This window comes from Patella vulgata, chromosome 8 (assembly GCF_932274485.2).
Source record: "Patella vulgata chromosome 8, xgPatVulg1.2, whole genome shotgun sequence".
Lineage (NCBI taxonomy): Eukaryota > Metazoa > Mollusca > Gastropoda > Patellidae > Patella > Patella vulgata.
This window is the reverse complement of record NC_065886.2, coordinates 38,328,462-38,345,992: the sequence shown is the minus strand read 5'-3', so window position 1 is coordinate 38,345,992 and position 17,531 is coordinate 38,328,462. Positions and strand designations below refer to the sequence as shown.

General features: G+C 34.1%; 1 protein-coding gene across 2 annotated transcripts in view; it reads left to right on the top strand.

Moving 5' to 3' along the window:
* The first annotated feature begins 2,441 nt into the window (after positions 1-2,441).
* LOC126831094 (brain tumor protein) overlaps positions 2,442-17,531 on the top strand; it is a 32,462-nt gene continuing 17,372 nt past the window's right edge. Inside the window, exon 1 of one of the 2 annotated variants that reach the window (XM_050561707.1) lies at positions 2,442-2,573. The gene's annotated coding sequence lies outside the window, so the exon portion shown is untranslated. Of the gene's footprint in view, positions 2,574-16,364; positions 16,470-17,531 lie in introns of those variants that run through there. The other variant, XM_050561709.1, reaches the window with a different exon arrangement.

Genomic DNA, 17,531 nt, shown 5'->3' with positions numbered 1-17,531 from the left:
ACACGAAATAAAATGGGGTTCTGCTCCGGTTGGGCTATTGAAGACGGACATACGCCATACAGTGTACTATGACGGAAATTTTGAATGGACTCTTATATCGAATTCCATCTGCCAAGGGATCTTTTACGTTCACACCAATATGTAAACGGGACATCGGGTTTTTCGTCCCATCCGAACGACTAGACCCTTCGTTCTGCAGCACTGACAATTAGGTGAACCACACCTGAAAATCTCGCGGAACGTTCTCGGCCAACACCGGTAGCGAACTCGTGACCTCGAGACTATTGATCCAGTGTCTTACTCACTGAGCCACAGTGGCTCCCACGACATCAAAACAATATTAAGGATCCATCCAAGATCGCAAAATCTCATCAATCGGCCCGCCACGAATTCTGTACAATAACAATGTTGGAAGAGACTACTGATGATTCCCGAGTGAGATTACACGGGTAATATGATAATTTATAAACAAAAATACTTACATGTGGAAAACAGCTACTAATTTATTTGGGTGACGTTTCCAAGAGTTATTCTCAACAAACGGAATGATAATTATGTTAATCATGATGAAGATGGTAACACAGAACGGCAACAAAGGATAGAACACATAAATAACAATATTCACAGAAAACAAGGCACAGCTAACCGAATAGTTTAACGAAGATCCTCGCTTATGCAGTTAACCACATCTGAATATTAAAAATAAACAGTTAGCAGAATTGTTATTACTTTATTCAGCCTAGATAAGCTAAAACGTGAAACCAAATGCAATGCAAACTTTAAATGAATATAAGCCATCTGGGTATAAAAATGGGCTTAGAGAATCCGCAAGCTTGCGCGAAACCGATAATTGAATATATGTAACGACAGAAAAAAAAGTAGGTTAGCCTTAAAATACTATACGTATTGCCGACCCCGTGGCAGTTGGAATGGAAAGAGGAATAATTACCACAGCTCGGGCAAACTTATCATAACCTCACGCAACCATAGAAGAATTTTAAAAATGTTAGTCTCAGGATAATGGGTGTGCCTATTGATTTTTGGATGCACATGTAAACTGTATGTGTGTCTATTCCCATTTCACTTTATCATGAGAAGAACCGTCGGGTTCGCAAGCCGGCTTCTCGCTTTTATTTGGGTGGGGAGGGGCGGGGTGCTGAAACATAATCTGCCTAGTTGTTTGGATAGGACGAAAAACCGAGGTTCACCTGTGTACATATTGTGTGTACGTAAAATAACCATTAATGTTGCAGGTTCAATTTCAAGAAGGTATAGGCAGAAACGTTGCTATCAAGGCAAAATTCCCTTCCCTCGCCTTGCAACCGTTACCATGGACATAAAATGTGTTAGTCTCAAAGCGACCAAAGTATTCTGCTGACGAGACGTTAAACCCCGTTCCATTCCACCAATTGTCATGATAATGATTTACTGTATAATGCAGATTTGCACCTGCGTGGATAATATTTGTAAAAGGCTGAAGTGCATAGTTATTAGTTTATTCCCTTCCCTCGCCTTGCAACCGTTACCATGGACATAAAATGTGTTAGTCTCAAAGCGACCAAAGTATTCTGCTGACGAGACGTTAAACCCCGTTCCATTCCACCAATTGTCATGATAATGATTTACTGTATAATGCAGATTTGCACCTGCGTGGATAATATTTGTAAAAGGCTGAAGCGCATAGTTATTAGTTTATTCTGACAAAATACAGCACTTGCGATGTAATAGCTTGCGAATTAATTATCTCGATTATGCAGCATCCTAAGCTCGTATCCAATAACTGTTTTCAATATATAATGCTTCTCATATTTCTATCAAGGGATATGTGTCGTTATTTTGGGAGTTCTTGGAGACAATAGTCTGAACTAACAAAGGAACAGAGCAAGTGATGAAGTATATACCAGCCCTGGAATTTCTGTGGGTTTTTAGTCATTTAATTCTGGGGTCGCTCTAAAATCTTGAATAATTAACTCCATGCTTTAGGCATGCATGCATATTAGGTTACTATCGGACAATGAAACGCTTCAGACGCAGTTTATAGGCTATTCCGTTATACCAGACTGGATTGTGGCAGTATGGTATTTTACTCGTTAACTCTTTGAATCTTTTTTTTTTTTGTTTCTTTTTTGTTTGACAGCAGATTTGTTGTTGAAAGTCGACAGATGGGAATGAGTCATTTATTCAATGATGCATGCTAGCTTCTTATTCAAGATCCAGTCATAGAGAAACATCCACTCCCCCTTTTCACCTAGGGTTCAGCCTTTTATTTATAAATAAACCAAAAGAGATATGCCTATTTTTTGGGGCAAGAAAATTCATAAACGTGGCTCGTCTTCATTTTCCAAACTATGAAATTTAGATTCATGTGCATTGCATCGAAACCCTTACAATAAATGCACACGGTCGTTTAGACAAATAGAAAAGGCATTTAGTTCAGTTAACGGCCGCTAGAGGGCGACACGGAGCTAATTATGTAGGTGAATCAGGGTTGAAGCTTCAATCTTTTGTCATAATGGCGGGCTACTAAGGCGCACATGTCTTGCTGAAATTATTATCAAGTTCCACATCCAAAAGTAAGTTAACTTATCCATTTATTAAAGTAGATTTTGAGTAGAGAAACAACTGGGACATTAAGATATCAAATCGTGACTTGATATGGTTAGAATACGTCGATGTTTTGAGTTGAAATGATATTTTTTTTGTCTCGACTCGGGGTGAGCCATGGCGAGAATATTTTTCCCTCGAGACAATGGAGAATTGAACAAAACGGGTTAAAACTATAAATTTATGTGTAGATAGGTCTTCAAATTTGTGGTTTGTTTAGGGCTTGATCGTCTCGATTTTTTCCAACCTTGATTTTTCCTGGCAAATAATGATTAGTGGATGATTAATACTTTGTTTTTATTGTTGTGTATTCGGAAGCCGTGTATTTTCTGGGTGTTTGGATGTCTAGGCATGTTATCACACACGGCAACATTGTTGTACATTGTTGACATTTGCTTATGTCGCTATTAGAATACCCTCGGTGAACGTTCGCAATGTTTAAATTTGTTTAAATTTAGCAGATAAATCGTAGATGTGCCATGGAAACTTGGTGTGAATCACTGCGACCGACAAACAATGGATCTGCTCTTATTTCTTAAAATAGATTCGACTCTCGGCTGTCGTCAGTTGAAACCAAACAATGGTAGGCTCGCTGTTTTTACATGATCAGGGTTTCTGTAAAGTTCACACTCTTAAGTCAAAGGTGCAAATTGGTTGAGCATGGTGTTTGTGTGATGTCGATAAAGGCATTGAACTTTGTGTGAATGTTTATTTTATAAAAGGAGGGATTTAGGTCATTGACTAAAGTAAATATACTTGTTGCATAACTATCATTTTAGTGACTTTGTTTTTTAGTGTTAGGATTGCGAGTTTTTTATCTCTCTCTCCAAGATTTCACATATCATTGACTTTAAATTCTTATTGAACTATGATACCAGGCCAGTTATTCCTTTGTTTGGATTTATAATGTCAATATTTTGTTCTGGGAATCTCAAAATTTTTCTTAAATTTTCTAATACATCTATGTATGCCCTCAGTCTTGTTCAAATAGCTAGATAATATAGGTCAATAATTTCATCAAGGTTATTTTTACAGACAATATTTATTCAGTCTTACTTACAATCCATCATCAATCAGTTCTTACATTTATTATGATCTAGGCCAAATAATCACTGTAATGATAATGCCATTTTAACATAATAGAAATATACTGAAATGTGGTCACATGTTGTCACCTTTGCCTGTCCGTAAATCTATTAATCGTCCACAATTTCTTGGGATTTTCTAGACGCTAATGTTATCATCCAATTGATTTGAAATTTGTACAATGTATGTACTTACTTGAGATGAAGATGCCTGTTGATTTGAAAAGATTTCCGATAATTACTGTAAGGGTGACAGATTTGGATCGCTTTGAAAAATCTTGTAGTGTCTATGGGACATAGAATTCCATTAAATTTCAATGATTATTGACCCCCCACCCCCCTTTCACTTTGATGAAATCTTGTGGACATCACACAATGCAAATAATTATATGGCGTGCACGTAAAAGATCCCATGACAGTTGGAATTCAATATAATAGTAGGCCATAGTGCTGTTTTGGGCAAAATTTCCCTCATAGCACACTGTATGGTGTATGCCCGTCGTCATTAGCCCAGTTTGGAGCAAAACAGTAGGACGTTAAAACCCATTTTATTTCGGACCATACAGAGGCTTTGGCCATCACTTGATTATGAACTGTTTTCTAATAGCTCGAAAGCCTGAAGTTACCCGATTACAACGGTACACGTTTTGTTATTTTAACACAAAGGAAAATTTGTCAAAATTTAATTATTTCTGAAAATTACTTCATGGGTTGTAACCCTTGGTCAGTTTTTGGTGTCTTTAAAGGATAACAATGAGACAATACTTATGGAAGATATAATCGACTTGGGTGCTGTAGGCCTTTGTTTTGTTGACTTGTCTTCATTAGCCCGGTCAGTACAGGAAAGTAGAAAATTAAACCCCATATCATTTCAATTTGTTTTGTTGCCTGGCAACCGTAATTGATGTATGTGTTTGCAAACTCGCAATAGATAACCACTTTTAACATCCAAAGATAGGACTACATGTATGTGGTCTACATGTATGTCACACGTAGCTTGATTGGACCAGTGTCTATGGCTTCCTTACTTGGACTTTAGTTTCACACACAGCATTAGTTGACATTATTAAGCTCTAGGGATAATCCTAGATAAATTAATTCCTTATGTAATGTTAATCATCATTCATGTCTAACAACCCGTTAATTATTATCATTAAGTTGTTGAGATTATTTCACCACTACCGTAACATTAAATGAGGATTAAAATCATCAGAGTTTATTATTTAAGATAGCATTTGATATCATATCTCATTGAAATGTCATTAAAAACTGTCAATCAGTTCATGATTCATAAATCATGTTAGTGTACACCCAGGTTAATTAAATGTTAATAAACTTTATGTAAGATTTAGATAAAGAGCTGATAGTTCTCACTATGCTCGTTTAAAAACAGATATTGAAAATTTCAGTAAAATTACTTCACTCAAAGTTATGACTGTTTGAAGAATAGCATAGTTTTCATTGTTACCGCTGTTCCGAAAATAAAGTCTTGATATTGTCGATTTTTGAATTAAATTATTTAATGGTGACTGAAACGTTTCAATCCTTTCTAAATCACAATCATCCTATTGTCTAGAGAGTTGATTATAGGCTTGTTATTAATAATTTATATAATATTTAAGCCCAAAAGAAAGATCTGCAATAGGCAGATTTTGCTCTTTCAAATGTATCTTTAAAGCCCTAGTATACCCATAACATTAAGTTCCAATATACATGTACCCAAAATTTAAAGTACCAGTATATCCAGAGTGACATTTCTTTGGTAATATTAATACTAAAATTATTGTAATGAATATTTTTAATAATAAGTCTGTCAGCATGTGTATAAATAAAAAAGCATAGCTGTAAAAGCTATCTAAAACTAAATTTAGGAATACTGGTTTATTGACCTAATTCGAACTGATGCATGTCACGTCTTCAGAAATCGGTGCATTATGGAGATTCTGCCGAAAAAATATATTATGACTTTCTAGGGATATTCAATGTCTATCAGCGGATTATTCAATGACTATTTAAATTTAACTAACAACTGGTCAATGAAACCATCAAATGTAAGATCCAATTATTATTTTAATATCAACCTGGAATTCTTATGGACTGACCTTCGAAGACGGGGTGAATCCTGAGTTTCACAATCCATGCCAAGATGGCTTCATTCGCCACATGGCTTATTTTCACAAAATAACCTTATCGGACATGTTATGAATAACCAGCAGGCTTGTTTTATTGTACCAAATTATCAAAATTACCATTAAAAGTGTGCTAATAATTACTCGGATTGTGAATCACATGGCCAATTCTCACTTAAGGTATGACTTATTGTAACCAACTAGCAAGTTGGTTGTCGAGATTGACAATATTTTTCGTTACTGGTATATTTTTCCTGATTATTTTCTTCGAGGGGAGTCAGTTTAGACTATGACGCAATCAATAAAAAGGGAACCTCGACTGACATCCAGGCTCTTCCAAGAGAACGATCATGCTCCTTTAATGTAAAGGCCTAACACCCTGTCTTGTCAGTTTATCGTTCAGTTGCTTGTAGATGCTCTAGACTAGAGATTATAGTTAATATCCAATTGAAGTGAAATTTGTACGCTGTGTTTATATATTCGAGAGGTGAAGAATCAGATTTTCAACGATTTCAGATTTGATAATATACTTGCGATTCCAAATATGCCTTTTTTGAGAGCACATTTTGGCCCAAAATTATATTTGCAGCCTTTTACTCATGAATATTTACAATAGCAATCCTGTTATATATCTTCATGTGTTAAACCCCAACAACAGAATTTTGACATTGTTGTGTTTACATGATATATGTAGATGCATGATTACACAATCGACAGACATAATAACTGTGTAACTTTGATGGTTACAATAATTCACTGAAATGGCATGACAGTTGTTGTGCTGATGGAAGTTCAAAACTATCAGACAAAATACCAGATTGATTGAAATCTACAAGTATTAAGATTATACATTTACTAAAGTAAAACTGGCTTTGATATTGGTTGAAAGAAAAATGAGAGACCAATAAAACCAGGCCTTTATGGACAAATAAGGATATTATATCTCTGACAAAAGTTGAAAACAGAGCTGTAGATGATTGCATGCTTGCTGTATAAATAAAACCTATTGTACATTAAAAAAAAAAAAAAAAAGCTTTCATAAACTAAAATCATGTTTATAAATGTTATTGAAATTGGCCATGGACTATAATAATAGAATGCTGCATGATTTGACATTCTATTAACAAGCACCTGCCTTATATTAACGACATGTATTAATTATATTATTCACTGCCTTTCATTTCGAATTTATAAAAAAAAAATTTTTTTATAACTTCCAACACACATATAGTTGTTTACCAAACCGTTCTTGCAGTTAATGCTCTCACAATTATTTGTGTTCCCTATGAATTACCATGACCACTTTTAATTCATTTAGAAATTAGATCAACTAAAATTATAAAATAACACAGGAATGGAAAATAAATTGATTTAAAAGATTATTAGTCTCCAGAAATCTGGAAATACAGTAAAAAAAAAAATATCAAAATTGATCATTAAAGGACAATTATTGGTGTCAGCCATTGTATCACATATGTGATAGAACATGTTAAAGGGACTATCCCGATTTGAACAGTCTCAAAAATAAAAGTCTAGTTTTATCTAAACACCGTATAATACAGCTTAGGACACCGGCCTCCATTTCCAGTTTAAGACTGACGGGTTCAAGTTGTTTGAAAACGTATCACATATATTGAGTTTGTTGCTCAGCTTTAAGGTAGAGGATTTTAACGCAAAACTAAGCAGTTTTATTCTCCAAAATATTATTGGGATTGGCCCTTTAAACATTCCATATATGATTTTAACGCAGATCATTGCTACAGTAGATATGTAACAAAGATTTGAAGAAACAGGAAGTGACGCAAAAACCTAATATACATGTATAACCGACAGAACGATAATTCAGTTGAAGACGAAAAATTGTTATACGAAACTGAAATGAAATGGAGTTTAACGTCCTACTGTTCTGCTCCTAACCTGGGCTAATGAAGACGGGCATATGGTGTGCTATGAGGGAAATTTTGCCCGGACAGCGGCACTACGGCCTACTCTTATATCGAATTCCAACTGCCAAGGGATCTTTTACGTGCACGCCAATGTGTACACGGGACCTCAGTTTTTCGTCCCATCCGAATGACGAGACAGCTTTTTCGGCCAATGCAGGGATCGAACACCCGACCTCCAGGCTAGCGAGCTAGCGTCTTACCCACTTAGCCATGTGATCCCCTATACAAAACTGTGTGAGGATATCTGACAATTCAAAAAAAAAAAATAATTGACCGTTACTCGATAACAAAGGAGGTTTCCCCAACCTAGACCAGTTCTTGAATAAATTATGACATCATACACATCGGTGACGGGATCTGCAGTAAACAAACATGCCTGTCTCCAGCAGCAGTTTCACACTGGACCATTGACATTGATCTTTATATGACGTCAGAAGGAATTCCCTCCAAGACACGATTGCCCAGGTCTACCATCTATCACGACTAGAACATTGCTAAATTTCTTTTTTTTGATGGTGGAAGATTACCATTTTTGAATGTATAAAATGATTTTGAGAGCGGCAGAGTTGTGCAGTGAAGTAAATATTTACCTTTTACTTCCGAATTGTTGTATTTTAAAACTTGTTGTGGACGTATTCAAAGAATTTACTGAAAATCACAAAATCTCGTTTAAAGGTAAATAAATAATGAACAAAGATCTTTAAATAATTTGAGTAGATATTTTTTTACGTTTTTGGTGTCAAAATGTCGCTAATAACTTCTTCTTTGGTCAAAGGGAGAGATTATCGATATATCTTTTTAGAATGAATTATAGAATTTCCACGAAAACTGGTATTATTTTGGCATTTCCATGGATACCAGACAAACCAGTCAGGGTTCCCGCGGTCCTTGAATATCCTTAAATTTAAAATTTCATTTTCAAGGTCTTGAATATCCTTGAATTTTGCGGAAATAGGAAAATATCCTTGAATTTCAGTTGAGATCCTTAATTTTGTTTCAAATTGGTAATAATAGTAAGTTGATATGAAAATCCTGTTTAGATTAGAAGTTTTATAACGATAGTTGGTAATGTTTTGGTTATTTTTAAGATGAAAAATTGTAACTTTAGGCTAAAAAATGTCCTTGAAAATCCTTGAATTTGACGTATATTTATCCTTGAATATCCTTGAAAAAATGTTTGACGAAGCCGCGGGAACCCTGCCAGTGTCTATAGACAAAGGTGTTCCATAGATTTCTTGGACTTTAGCATTGTTCATGCCAAATTTGATGAAAATCCATGCAGATATAACTGAGAAAATTTAACTTTTTGTCACCAGCACCTTTTATTATAAAGCTTTTGGGCGAAGTTTGGAACATAGTTGGTAAAGAAAATTGTTTTTTTTTAGGGGGGGGGGGTAATATGTAGTTATCACTCCAAATAACCAAAAAAAATGTCATATCTTATGAACAAAACATACAGTGCTAGCTTAAATAGTACCGGTATATTCTAATAGCAGACAAACCCAACAGATCCATTCACTTGAATTGATATTTGTTGTTTATTTCTTGCTATGTCCGTGTAGTTTGTCTTGTCCGAGGTTGGTCTTTGAATTACTATTAGAATTTTCAATAGTAATCAATTTGGCAAATATTTAATTGGACCACTCATTTTCATGCTTCTATTCAATACCTACATGTACATACATACATACATATATAATGTATATAGAATTGTTTTGTTTAAATGTAAAATTGTAAACAAAACCAGTTATGATACATGTGTTTTATCAAATATACTGTAGATGTGAGATAAATTTAGAACAAAAAAAAAGTTGATAATATATTTTTAGAACATTTCTTTTGCTGATTGTAATTATAAAATGGGATAGAGTATTAAAGCTTTGAGGACCAGATAGTGTGGTTTGTTTTAAAAGTAAAAAAACCCTAGTTGATGATATTTCATTGTCGACAAGTCACACACTACTTGATAGATAATGTACAGACTATTTTTAGAGCTTATTTTTTAAGTGTGCATTCGTTATAGTTATAGAAAGAAAATGAACCATGAGTGAGTACCTTTTAAAGTATAAATTTAGTCCTCTTATTTTCATATTTCATTTGTGTACTTGTAGTCACAGTCATATATATTTCTGTCTGGTCACTTACTTAACCTCGTGGGTTTTCTCTGTGTCCTCTGGTTTCCTCCGATTGCTCAAGACCCTATATATCTTTTAAATCTTAATTTTATCAAAAAATAAATTCAGAAAAATGGTTTCAAATAAACCCTGATAAACTATTCAAATTTGAATATTTGTTTAAGTAGATGTACTGTTGTTGTCTGTATATATGCCAGTTTGGTTTCTGTTGAAGTTGGTCAAGATTAACCAAATCAAAGGCTGAGGAAAGATCTGGAATGATTTATTCTAAGTTAGGACTTTTGCCATTCAATTGTGAAATACACTGTGATGAAATACATTGCATAATACATTGCTCTCTGTATATACTGTTATTCTCTTGTCTTCATTAGTGCAGAACAGTAGGACGTTTTAAACCATTTCATTTCCTAGGGTTATCTATTAGAAACAATCTTTACAGTCTGCATTCTTTGATTAAAAGATACAATTTTCAATATTTGTAAATGTACCAGGTAATATAAGATTAGTCATGTTAAATTATCATTGAGATGTTTGGTTAGACATTGGTTCCATATGAACGAACACCTCGAGTGTGCGCTCTCCCTAGATTGTAATAATAAAGGTAGATGTTCCCACACAACACTCCCAATGAAAATATAAATGATTAAAAGAATGATGAAGTTATATGTAAGGCAGTCGGTAACCCTGTATTGTATTGAATCTAGTTTGTGGAGGTTGAATATTATTTTTATTTCCAAGTAGGCCTACTTACACTAGTTTACTTGTAAGGATGGACTCGGGACAAAAAGCTATCTGTGCAAAATTTGCTTTATCATATTGTGCATGTAATTTTAGTAGAAATGAAATTTACCATGTTTTTAATATCAAAAATAACCCAAATGGTGTGTTGATAGTGATACCATATTCTATTCTACATGTACCCAATAATCAAAGAATCATATTTTTTTACCTCAATGTACTGAATTGATACATTGACTACCATCTCGCTGTGTATTACTGTCTAATGATGATTCATGCACCACTCTGTTAAAACTAGTGATGACTCCATTTACACCAAACCAAGTCTGAAGACAGAATTTTATCAGTAAGACATTTTCAGTGTACACAGGGTAATATCTGACTCAGTGATTTGAAATTTGGATCATTGGGTAGGTGAAGCTCACTTTACATATAAATTTGACCTGATGGAAAAGGTCAATATGTTACATGAAACCAGCATTCAGATAGATTAAGATATTGTTCAATGATATCTGCAACCGTGTGAATGTAAGTTACCAAAAATAAATCAGAAAAACAACACAAACTAAACTTTTGAAAAGAAATTTGAGGAATGTATGTTTTCAATGATTAATTTCATGACCGTGTTTTGTCTCCACATTTTGCGATGTATCATTTTTGCTTTGATCTTTCACTGGTTCCTAATTATAAACCCTGCTGGTTCTGTGCACTTCGTTGACCCTAGTGAATAATAGTGTAGGGGTTTTTGTTAGTTTAACTTGAATTACCAGTTAAATCAAGTAGTAATTACCTGGTCACGGTTCAATGATATTTTTAATGCACTTCATTTTGATAGTATTTTAATGGTGACTCCTTGTGCATAGTTAAACAGGCTCAGGTGTTCAGACTTTTTAAAGAGACATTACTGCATTGAGGTTCTTCGTCTGTTCGCAAAAAAATAAACCTTTCGATTTGTACTGCTGGCACAAGTTAATCGAGGTATATTGGGATTCACCTTCTGACTATTTGTGTATTGAATCGCGAGATGCTGAATTGATTTTTCACAGTTTTTATGTTTTTTGTCACTTCAGTAAGTAACCCGTCACTCATAATTATCCATGTCACACTTTATCCATACATGTAGGTACTGTTAAATTGTTTTGGTTCTTATTTTGATCCGACATCAATATCGTGATATAAAAGAGTTATATTTCTACGACATAGGCAAGACTAAAAATATCAATTATTCATTTATCCTGTTGTTTTCTGGGTAAATATTGACCTGGTTATGAGTCGTATGGTAGCACCTGAATCGCAATATGTATCTTATCAGTGGTAATACCCAGCACTAGTGATTTGATTATATAGGGACATCCAGGTGTGCTCATTGCTCAACTCTGTTAAATTGATGTGTGTTAAACTGTTCTAGTAGGATGTAACAATGTGTTCTGTCAAATAGTGTAGACATCAGACATGTCCAATTTGGGTTGTATGCATAATAGGAGATGTTGCTGTTCCGTTAAAACCTTTATGTGATACCCCCCTAAACCCCCCTTACCATGCAATTTGCAAGTCAAGCAAATCTTCATGTTTTTGAAAGTAGTCTAATGAACCTCTCGAATAATACTTGTTGCTCAGTGCGTTAAAAGGTTTTTAGGTGAGTGTGACATTTCCCCTTTGATATCTGCACATATTTATATCTTTGTTGATGTGAAGTAGTGCTTTCGCCCAGTGGGCAGTGGCATAAACATGTAGTTTATGTTAAATTTTCCACTTTAATTGGTATGATTTTGTAGCCTACATGTGCTTATAGATATAGGCCCCCACAAATATCACACTCTTTTTTTTCTTTTTTTTTATATCCATATTTCTACCTTTTTGTTACACAAGTTATCTGATTAAAATATGCATTATGTAAGAGCTCAATCTACTTACTCTAGACCCATTTTCTAGCTTCAAATGTTATATGAATTAAATAACATTTACTCACATGACAAGCCTATAATCAACTCTCTAGACTTTCGCTTGGAAAAGATTTAAGTGGATTTGAATACACGTAAGATATAAAAAAATTTAAAAGATAAATTGGATTATCAAGACTTAGTCTGGATTGTCAAGTACTATTATTATAATAAACTATCTATGCTACATTTTCAAACAGTCATAACTTCTCCCAGAAGAAAGTAATTTGACTGAAAATTTCAATATTCAGTTTTATGTGCCCACATGAAAATGTGGATGTATATTGTCATCGCCCCGTCCGTCTGTCGTCGGCAATTTCTTGTGAGTGCCAAAAGTTATCGTTCGATTGTTTTAAAATTGATATATGTTTACATTAGTGTGATGAAGAAGCATGTTTAATTTCAATAATTTCCGTTATTTACTTCTAAAGTTATGTCCCTTGTTTCACTTTGTTGCACCCTGTGAACGCTCTAACATCAAAAGTTATCTGTCAAACTGTATGAAATTTATATGCATCTAATTTTATAGCAATTTCCGTTAATTAGATGAGTTATGCCCTTGTTTCAGTTTGAAGAACCTTGTGAACCCTAAAATGACAAAATTATAATCTGATCTGTATAAAATTGTCTTGTAAATGTCCCCAATCGTGTCTGTTGGTCGGTCCGTCCGTCACACTTTTTGGGACACAATATCAATGAGCTAGAATGTTCAAACTTGGTGTAGGTGTTTATTAGGTCAGTGTCTTGATGAAGGTCGAAGTGGAACATTTTCTGCTTAGGGTAAGCAGAGATAAGCAATTTGATTGGTTGATGCTTTACCGTAGTTATAATTAAGTGAGAGTGATGAAATTTGTATAGTTTTATTACATCAATACCTTGACTAAGTTTGATAATCATCATTTTGTGCTCAGGGTAAGCAGAGCGATAAGCAATTTGATTGGTCGAGACTTTGGAACATAACAACTCTGCTTTTAAATGAGGTAGAATGTTTAAACTTGATATAGATGTTAATTAGGTGAATGTCTTGACTAAGTGATGAAACTTAGTGTATAGTTGATAATCAGTTTGATTGCTTGATACTTTTGAAAAAAATAAATGTGCGATTTTAATAAAATGTGTCATCTATTTATTTTGGGATTTTGGCGGGGGACATCAGCCTCACTGTTGGCTTGTTTTTAACTATTATAGCAAGAATGTTCATATCTTTATCTAAATCTTACATACCTGGTAATGCATCTTAACTGAACACATACTAAAATATCAGCATAGACAGTATCAAATTCATGTGAGTTGCAATAAGACATTTAAACTATAATTTAAAAAAAAACTACATACTGTGATTCCAGTAATGGTGACATGACATTGATATATATCAAAGGGAATTCAAACTATTCAGGGCCCTGTTTCTCGAAATCTTAACTAAAGATAAAATCCAAATTTAGTAGATACTTCAATTTTGATTGTCTAAGCACTAAAATTAATCTAAAATTATCCAATCAAATTACTAAAATTTGGATTTTATCTTAATTAAAATTTCGTGAAACAGGCTCCTGACGCCTAAGGAAATTAAGGTTGTGTGGGTTGTGGCTGTGACAAAAGACTGACAAGAACCATCATGATTTTAACAAGCACGTTCTCAACACTTTGATGGGCGGATAACAAATTTTACTATATGTATCTGACTAGATATGCTGGAAGGTTGCATGCTAACATATTACTTTCTACCTAATCAATTGCTTGACCCATTTAATACTGAAAGCCTTGAGGTAACAGGATTCTATTTTTACCACATAATTTAAATTATTCAATTGACATGAACAGCTACTGTCGTGGTGCACCTGTAGCAGGCAAAATGTCAACTCAAGTTGTAGAACGTGTACACTGTACACCTGCTTAGTTACATTAAACAGTTAACATATATATATAACATACATGACCAGTTGGTCACACCAGGATTTCACCAGCTTATATTAAACATATAACATGGCCAGTTAGTCACACCATTCATTTCTCCATTAACTCCTAATGCATGATCATACTCATCTCCTTGACCGGCTCTGGTATCCTTCTGCCTTGAAAACATAACTATTCGCCAAAACCTGGCAGAAATGATAAATTCAAGTCCTTTTCTTTGATTCTACACCAAAATGTCAACAAAAATTGCCATTTGAAAAGGGTGAAAAAGGGAAATGGGATTACATTCATCGGTAACAAGTGGTAGGAATTTATTGATGTCTTGTGTCCATATAATTTTCTGGATGTTTATTTGCCAAGGTAATTTATTCAAGTTTTATCGATGTATTTTGAACTTTTAATATCTCAAAACTATATAATACTTCCTTGGAATATATACCAAAATGGGTCTTAAAGCACATATTGATGTAGTACTAATATAAAGTGATTTACATTCCATTTATAAATATAAATTATTGTAATTCCTAATGTTTGGTTAAATACACGTCGTTTGCGCCTGTTTAGTCCATTATACATGGGTTGTTTTATTATTATTTTGTTGTTTGTGAATCAGCCATGTTTACTTACTTCTGCATTGTCTTCTGGGATATGTTTTTCTTAGTTTATTACTAATCGCGCCCAAAACCATTATGTCCATAGTGTACACAAGGTTATCTACTGATTTTAAAATGTTTATTGTTTCTTGGATATTGGATTTCAAGAGTCCCTATTTTTAAGGTACATATAAGAGACAACATCAATATTGATTGAAATGGACCAGTATTGAATTCTAATCTGTGTTTTTAAGATATTATGGATAATTTTGAGTTCGAGGTTAAGCTCCTTTAAATATATCAGGATTTGGCAAGCTGTCCTTTGCTTAAAATGCTGCTGTGTTCTTCACTGCTTAAGAAGACAGTATGCAAGCGAATATATGAAATAAATAAAATTAACCTTGTTTGTCCCAAAATAAATGGTTGATTTTGTTTTTTGTAGGGGGGGGTTGGATGGCCGGATGGTTAGCACGTGCATGCTGTATCATAAGGCCTGTCATTGAGTCAACAGGCGGGGTTTTGAATCCCCGGTTGTATGTGACAAGGGGTAGGGTCGCCTGTCCAACCTCGTGGGTTTTCTCCGGGTCCTCCGGGTTTAGTCCTACTGCTAAAAGACCCCTACGCGCAAGCGAATTATTGAAATAAAATTAAACCATATGTTAGTCCTGAAATGATCTAGTTTGTGTCGAGTTGACGTTAAACCCCATTTCTCTCTCTCTCTCTCTGTTGTTTGTAGCATCCCGGTCAGCTTGTTCACCCCCCACCTTGTCCCCTTCAACCAAAGAGTAGAATTTTGATTATAATAAAATATGTCAAACATTGTTGTTTTTTTGATACGTAAAATTGTGGTTGCAGTCATCCTGTTCTCCATTAAAATCTATCTCTTAATTTAAAATGTAAAACTATTAAAATGGTTACTTAGAGTTATCCTTGCCCTGAATATTTATAGTAATGGGTGCCAATTCTTGTCAATTTGTTTGCGAATGATGTGGTCAACACATAAATCTTTAGAATCTAAAAGTTTATCATCAAATACATGTCTAATATCTTTGATATTTTGTGGTCATTCACATCAATAGCCAGAATGATATGAATAATTTATATTAAGACTCTACAGTCAGGTTGACAAGTTTTAACTGGAGTAATACAGGTTTTCACATTAAGTCTTTCTTGTTGGACTAATGTGTTCAGACAGTAGACTGTTTAGTTTGGCTACAAGCCAATCTATATCTCAGGTAGAGAGGTGAAGGTTGTTACTAATATGACCTAGACCTTGTGTATAAGCAGCATGTTAAAGAAGGGAATAGATTGATTATAAGCTGTCAATCATGGTGTTTACATTTCTACCTGCTAGTTAAGCAAACTACAGTACTTTATTATGGATGGTCAGTCTGTTTACAATAATCTGAACTCTGTCATATTGATTCATACATGTATGTATGTTCATTGTTCGGATAAACTATAATACATACTTATGGAAGTACAAGTACTAATTTATTTGATTGAGGATTTGAAGAGTATTCTCTCAAGGTTTCCAGCAAGTTCAGTAACAAATGTGCAGGGCAATTATATATACATGTAGATGAGCGAAACAACAGATCAGAAACCAAGCAGGATAAGATTCAAAGTTGTTTGGATGGGAAAAAAGGGTGTTACCAATACAATTGGCTGCACATTAATGATCCACTGATTTAGCTGGTAATGTCCTACAGCATCAACAGGGCTAATAAAGAACAGTTTGATGGTATTTCATGATGAACCTTTATACTTAATGTGACATGTATGACTTTCTCAATGACTATATTTGTAACTGTCAAAAATTTCTCTGCAATAACATACAGTAGGCCTAATGATATGAATTTGCAGAACAAAACAAAATCTGTTTAGTTGTGTAATTGTTTATCAGTGTCTCAAATAATGTAGGATTAAACAAATGTCTGAAAATTGTAAAACGTCAGCCATTTTTCTATCAGATTTCTATATGTAATTGTACAATTGCAGTTAGATTTACGAGGAAAGCTTGTTACATATTTCTTGACTAAAATGACCTAATACCGTTAAGTGCCAGGGACCCTGTTCATGAAGACTTCAAGTAAAATATTTTTAAGAATATTGAAATTTCATTGGGTGAGCACAAAAAGCATCCTTGACAAATTTTAACTCTTTAAACTAATGAAAATCCTGCATTCTTCAAATATTTTAGTTTTAAATTTTCTTAAAGGCCCCTGATGAACAACCACACATAACCATTAATTATAAACCAACAAGACAAACACACAGACATTGCAAGTCATAAGAGAAATGTCATAGAATGAATGGCTTGTGTAGTGCCAAGACAAAAAATATATTTGACTTTATTAAAATACATGTTCAAAAAAATTCAAGCCAAATATGGGCTTGCATAGCTAACCATATTGCATACAGATTGCTATTTGGTTTTATAAAGA